Source organism: Montipora capricornis, chromosome 8, assembly GCF_036669925.1.
Source record: "Montipora capricornis isolate CH-2021 chromosome 8, ASM3666992v2, whole genome shotgun sequence".
In the NCBI taxonomy this organism is placed as follows: Eukaryota; Metazoa; Cnidaria; class Anthozoa; order Scleractinia; family Acroporidae; genus Montipora; species Montipora capricornis.
Genome location: NC_090890.1, coordinates 46,763,165 through 46,770,320, shown reverse-complemented (window position 1 = coordinate 46,770,320; position 7,156 = coordinate 46,763,165). Strand labels below are relative to the sequence as shown.

At 40.8% G+C, this 7,156-nt stretch overlaps 1 long non-coding RNA gene across 1 annotated transcript in view; it reads left to right on the top strand.

The window, feature by feature from the left end:
- LOC138060181 (uncharacterized) overlaps positions 1–7,156 on the top strand; it is a 180,260-nt gene continuing 173,104 nt past the window's right edge. Inside the window, exon 1 of the long non-coding RNA XR_011134305.1 lies at positions 1–1,575. This is a non-coding gene — a long non-coding RNA (uncharacterized lncRNA). The remainder of the gene's footprint in view (positions 1,576–7,156) is intronic.

The following is a 7,156-nucleotide window of genomic DNA, read 5'->3' as shown; positions in this document are numbered from 1 at the left end:
CTGTTTTAAGCGTGGTTTCCGTATGATCGTCCGGATCGCCCCGATCACCCCACTGTGTCGTTTCAAATAATGTTCAGAGGCGATCGGGGCGATTATATAGGAAACGGTTACCCAGACGATCGCTTCAACGACCCGGGCGACTGAGACGACCTCGATCGTCCGGATAGAACTCATTCCTATCCAGGCTTTACACTGAATCAGTTGCATAATGATAGACGAAATTCTTCATTAATCAAAGCTGTTGCATCGTTGCTTTTTTTTTTTTTTTTGACATTGACATTTGACATTGAACTGAAGATTAGATTTGCAACGTGATGGTGTGTGGAAAATGGGAAAGCTTCAACGTTCTCTTTCAGGACTCACTTTATAAGACTGTCTGACCTTGTGCACTTGGTTGCAGGATAGATACACCTATCCATTCTACCCTATCAAAGGAAAAGAGTATAGTGTTGTAGAAGAATTATTCATTGACTTGGCAAACGAAGGACTCCCTAACCAGGCCACTGAAGTCATTGTTTACGCAATGATTCAGCGTGATGGCTTTCTCGAAGAGTTTGTTTCGGCTTTAGCAAAAAGTTTGCTTGGGCAGAAGGAACTTTTACAAATCTATCGTGGGGTTGAACTGATCGTAAGCACCAAGAGTCCTAATGGCGTGACTGAGAGAAAGGTCTTTTGCCGTGGTGGTAAAGGTGTGAAGTGTTGCAATTCAGAAAATATTTCACTTCCTGTACCATCCAATGGCAATAGAATAGTGCGAATCTTTTTTAAAGGTCAGTCGAAGTCATTTCATAAGGCCTTTGTTCAAATTGCGGGTTATTACCGCAAGTAATAAAACGTTCTGTTAAACCGTTGGATGTTCAACCTCCTATTGACGCTGGGATTCAAGGGTGGTTTTTTCCATTTGCAGTTTGTTAAAGATGTCTTAAAGTTTGCTCCGTTGACGTGAGCACAAGTTTCATATATGGTAAGATTTCAGCTGATATAAAAGAGTGATATATAATTGATCGCGAGGGGCCGGGATACGAAATTTATCCTCTCGTACTGATAGTATATCTCACTAGTGAGCGCAGCGTGGCAACCTATTCTAAGTATTACAAGCTAAGAGTTATTCTTAAGGGATTTTTTCGTGTTGAAACTAGGTAAGCAGAATGGCTGTAATTCTTTTTGATGGAGTGATAAAACCTTAGTTTACGTGAGTGCTGAAGCCTCGGGTTCCAGTGAGAGACATTTCCTTTTCATGAGATCTACGAGTTGCTTGATTTTGCTGTCATCCAATGAATTGTAAAGTCATATAAATTGAAATCTTCGAATTCTTACCTTTATATTGTAAATTGGTAATATTTTTATTGATATATATGATCGTGGGGTATTTATCAAGTTCGGCGCGCTCTACTTGCCATATTTGACGCTTTGTTATATACTTTCAAAGATCGTTTACAGAATTGAGATGGGCCCTTTCGATTGTAGAGTTGTCCCAGGATTTGAAATCGAACTTAACAAAGGTACCCCAGATTTCACAATTGTAAGTTAAAATTGGTGAGATCATGGAGTAAAAAATTTTGAACTCAAGTTAAGGTTTCAGACCATATCAGTGTGTCGTCTCAAACTAAAGAGAGCATGGAGAGCCTTTTGTCCAAGTGGTCCAGTGAAAACGTAAAGTTTCCAGTGGATGTGATGCCAGGCCCAGGGTCCGGTTGTTCAAAAGCCGATTAGCGATAATCCTAGATTAAAAAATAAACAAGAATTTTATTTCTCTACTCACACAGGCTGTTCAACGCTGATATTCGGCAAAACTTTACATTAGAAGAAGTCAATCTTGAGAAACAAAAATAAGCAAAAGAAACTTTCACCAAAAAGTTCAACACATGAAACAAATGTTCTAGCTAATCCGGTATTAAGTTAATCGGCTTCCGAACAACCGGGCCCAGGAGTTGAAATACGAGGATAAGGTGTTCAAGCAGTTTTGAAGTCCTACTTTAGATCGTGATAAAGCAGTTAAGTCATCTGCACATAAAAGGGAGTTGAGTTTCATGCCATTTGGTAAAACTAATGGGTCAGATAGGATATTGTTAAATGAACAACTAAGGCTAGTTTCCAACCTCGAACTTTACATTTGCCGAATCTAATGCAAATGAGCGAAAACAAAATATTTTTCAAATTTGCATTAGATTCGGCACATGTAAAGTTCGACGCTTGAAACGGGCTTAAATCAGTAAGATGCAGGTTAAATAGAAGAGGGCGTAAGATGCAACCTTGGCGGACGCCTCAAGATTGCGTACTGAAAAGATCGCGTTTTATTACTTCCTAGCCTGACAGAGCAAGTAGAATTCATGTATAAGCTTTTTATTAGGCTAAAAGAACTCCCTCCGACATTATATAGTTTGTAGAGAAGTCCATTGTGCCATACCGAATCGAAGGCTTTTCTGAAGTCAACAAAGCATGCATATATTTTGGTCTGATGACCATGAGCGTATTTATCGATTGAAGTTTGTAATGTTAGACAAGGTCTGTTGTGCGATTATTAGAGTATTAGAGTAATCATTTCTTGATGTGAATTAAGTGGTTTGTTTGAGTGGAGTGATTGGAAATGAGACATCCATTTTCTTCTGTAACGGGAGGGATGCTTGTTTCCTTTTCGGTGTCATCCATTAATCCATTGATTTTATTAGAGAGGGACCCACGGGTGAAGTGCAATGCCCGAAGCCCATAGAGCACTGAATAAGAAAACAACCGCATCACGTGAGGGTGCACCCCTTAAGAGCCGAGCCGCCAAACTAGCTCGCCGGGGGATCGAACCCCGTGTCACAACCAAGAACCTAAACGTATATGGTCCAGGAACACCAGTGCTTTTCAGAGTGTGTTAATATTGTGACGTGCTCGTTGTCATAGTAACAGGCAACCATCAGAAAGCCTCATATTTTGTCTGCATCTGCCCCAAAGAAGATAGTTTCATTTCAGCCTGTCCACTTTCGAACATTACAAATTGGATTTTTTTAATGTTAAAGACAGAATATTGGTGTTGTAGATGGCTTTCTTGGTGCGTTACGATAATAATTGTATTTTACTAAGCAATAATTTACACGTATCAGACGCCATATTGGAAGCGCGTTGATAGGTCTGGGGCGGGTGACAAAACAACGGGGTGGGGGAGTGGAAAAGACGGGGAGAGCAAAACTATGCTCGATTACCAGCCGCTGTTCGGGAACAAAAGCCCGCGCTCCTTCCCGAAGACACAGCTGGACATGTGAGGTGAACCATTGTTGATCTCTGTCAATCAGAGACTCGCCTGCCCAAACCGAGCAGGCATAAATTATGCTATTTTTAGAGGAAATGTTCAAATTGTGGCTGCAAAGGTAGTGCCTGTGTTCTAGCTTTACAGTGCCTTAAGGTAGGAAACACCCGATATTTCGACAACGGAAAGTGTTCGACACGCTGGAGAATGGTCTTGTGTGGGATACGATGGTGGTAGCACTTTTAGGATTTAAAGTTTATCAAAAGTAGTTTAAATTCGATGCTAAAGTATACGTGCAATCCGGCATTGCAACTTCCGTAATAAAGGTAAAAGGAAAAGGTCTTTATTTTAACGAGGGTAACACGTGACAGTGAACTAGAGTTACCGATGGACTTGTGGCCCTCGGCCCATCTACCCTCCCCCCCCCTACTATACTAAGTCCATGGCAGGTGAGAGAAGGGAAATATAGCAACTGATGGAGCTCTACTGCACTGCCCTCGCTGCCTGCTTCATTATGATTCCTTCTACTTAAACAACCTCAGCTACGGTAACCATGGAAGAGACCAACAACCAAAGTTTTGATATTAATATTTAATCATAAGTGCAAATCTTCCGCAAACAAACGAAGACGTGAGCATCATTGGCACCTTTATTCACGCAACCTGGATAAAAAGCCTGTCAAAACAGCTTTCATACAGGAAAGGTACAAATTTTTCAAAATGTATTTACTATAGTAGAAGACAAAAAGAAAATAAAAAGCGAAATTAAAACATCGTTCGCAAAAGGTGAGCTACCGGTATTGGGGCCGACGTATTTCTCTCCCTCGCCGCCTTGTCTAGGGACAAGTTATCTGAAGAGAGTAATGTTCTCGCTCTCTCTCTTTCCCTCCCTCCCTTCCCCTCTCCCTCCCTCTCTCTCCCAATTGATCATAAGTGAAATCCCCTGCTCACGATACGAAAACTTGAGTATTATTGGTACCTTGATCCACGCAACCCAGCTTAACATTGCTTTAAAACAGCTTTGACACGAGAACTGTTCAAATTTTGCGATGGCGCATGCGTTATCTACCTTCGTATGATTCGTAATGTGCATACTATATTAAGTAGTACACTAAGGGTGCGTTCGATTGAACGTATTCCAGAATAGGAATACATGGAATAGAAGTTAGAAATCCTTCGTTTTTACGTAGATTCACATTAAATTATTAAACACTTGCTAAAATGCTATTTTAAACATATCTTTATTATCCTAGTTGCTTGAAAACGCCAAACATACCATTTTAAATCATCACTCTTCGTATTCTTATTCCGGAATAGGGTGAATCGAACGCACCCTAAGAGAAAAGTTCACGGGGACAAGGCATCTGAAAGTAAATAGTTTCTAATAGGACTGGGGAGGCTGGTCTCTTTTGGCCTTACACATGCGCTAATTTGCTGCTCTTCACAACCGTACCATATGAACTGTTGTCACGCACCCGAGAAACAGGTGGCCTAATCCACTTTAAGGAAACTTAAGTTTCTGCTTAGAAGTGTTACGAGTGGGTATTTTAGGTAATCTTATGCCACAAGGGATGCCGTATCTCACAAAGTGAATAAATAATGGTTAGAGTTGAGTCAGTGTTGAGTTTGATGTAAGGCAATTTGACACCATGTTAGTCTTCAAAATCTTGTATTGTTACAGGTAAAAGAATTAAAAAAACAGTGGCTGTTTAGCTTCTACGAACATTGAATGTTGCAGAATTTGTAGCAACTTTTGAGGTTATTGTTAAATTGTGAGCATTTTTTGAAATTCCTAGCTCTATTTGAGCACTTTTTTTGCCATTTTTAATTATTCCAGTTAGCCTATTAGGAACACACTTTATCACCCTACCCGAAAAGCACTATTCTCTAGCGAGTTAAATATATATCATATATTCAATTACTGCGATTTTCAAATTTTTTCGGAATTCATTTTTAAGCACCGACGGCCAAATTGCGTTGCGGCTTCTATCAATCAAACCGTTCCGACGCCAAGTCGAGAGTCGACCGTTAACCACGGTTGCCGAAATCAGTTGGTGCGTAACATAACCCACCAATCTGCATCTTTGGTTCCCACTGTACATTCGTACATTCAAACTCGACGCCGATCGTTGGAAAGTGACGGAACCTTTACGAATCTTTTTACTGAAGAACCTCTAAAAAGATATCATAATGGTATTCGAAACAGTTGGAAAATGAGGATTTTCCTGAATCCTGTGGATAACACAACTAGAACTTCCTTTCCGTCCATCAGAGACGCCATTGCATCTCGTTGCTCGACCTTTAAAGTTACTGTAAAATGGCAACATTCTACAGCTTTCTCGTGCGCAAGTTTTGACTACCTCATCTCCGCGGTGAGCCCTTTCGCTTTTCTTGTTATCGGAGCTGGTCAGTGGTGACGCGGCATTCAAAATTCATAACCATGCGGGCAGGCTTTCCTAACCTCAACCCCAGTCCCTCGGAGAGCCTGCTCGCAAGATACGAGAAGCATAAACACGTTAGCGAACACAAACCCCTCATCCTTGCGTTCAGGAGGTTCATCGGATAGTGTAACTCAGGCGATCACTTCCATCATTGGCGGGAGGCTCTAAGAAGAGATCAAGTTTATCATCTTCTCGTGGCTCAAAGTCCAAGAGGAGAAAATCGTCTGTAAATATTGTGCATAACGATTTGGTCTTGCTATCACACCAGATTGCGAAACTGTTCCGACCCACCGTACTCGTATAACCCTAGAAAACGATGGTTTCATGCTGCACGAATAGCTGGAGCATCGAAAACTTTAAGTCAGAGATCGAAATGGTATTTCCTGTTCTTCACCGAAAAGAATCAAATTTCACACGATGGAGATAATCGAAATAGTGCCTGAGTTACAGTGAACAGATGAACCTCAGGAACGCAAGGATGTGGGGTTTGTATTCGCTGACGTTGTTCAGGAGAGCGTGACTGTTTCATGACTGTTTTTTATAAAGGCAGCGAAATACGAGATACAAAAACCCTCAACTTGTCGCGCAACATTGTGTCGTTGCAAGTTTTGGTCGATGTTTCGCGTTTTTCACCTTGCATGATCAACTTGACCCGCAACAAAAACATTTGTTGCGGGTTGAAGAAATGCAGCGCGCTGATTGGTTGATTTGCTAGTAGACGAGCACATTTTTTTGCGCGACAAGTTGTGAGCTTGATGAATCAAAGGGAACCCATGGCTAATCTCGTGGATTAAGTAATCTAGATGTAACATGTTGGTGAACTTGCAATTATTGGTCAATTTTAAAGGCTATTAAAACAAGCTGGGTTCATAGCGTGCAGTCGCTCTCATCTCATTTGTGTTTGTCACGTGTTGAGAAGATTACTGGGAAAATTTGCATGTATTCAAGAAGTTTTTTTCTTCCCATATGAGCTTACAGACCTTTGTCATTGCATTCCACTCAATGCTGTAGGCAAGGTTTCTGGACAGTACTGCTAGTCTCTAATTTAATGCACGTAAAGTACATCAAAATAAGTAGCCTCTTTTGCCAAATGGAATGCATCGGCAACTGCTTGTATTACAAGTGCCTCATATTAGCTAAATACCTTGCCCATGAATCCCATGTAATACTTTCAATGAATCTGTCTGGGTTAGCTCTCATATATTGAACACCAACACTACGAATGTTCATATGATAGCTACAATTGTAGGTTCACCATACAGTTGATGAGATACTGCTCTAAAAAAACAATCACCTGCACCACCAACATCTAATATTGACAAGCCACGTTGAGCTAATCTAGATTGCAACAACAAATAACCATTAACAGGACCTGGGTTCAACTCAATGTCACATGAAGTACGTATCTTTGCCCTTGAAACACAATACGCAATATTTTACAACCATCATTAACATAAAGCAATACATCTGTATGTTTATGCTTA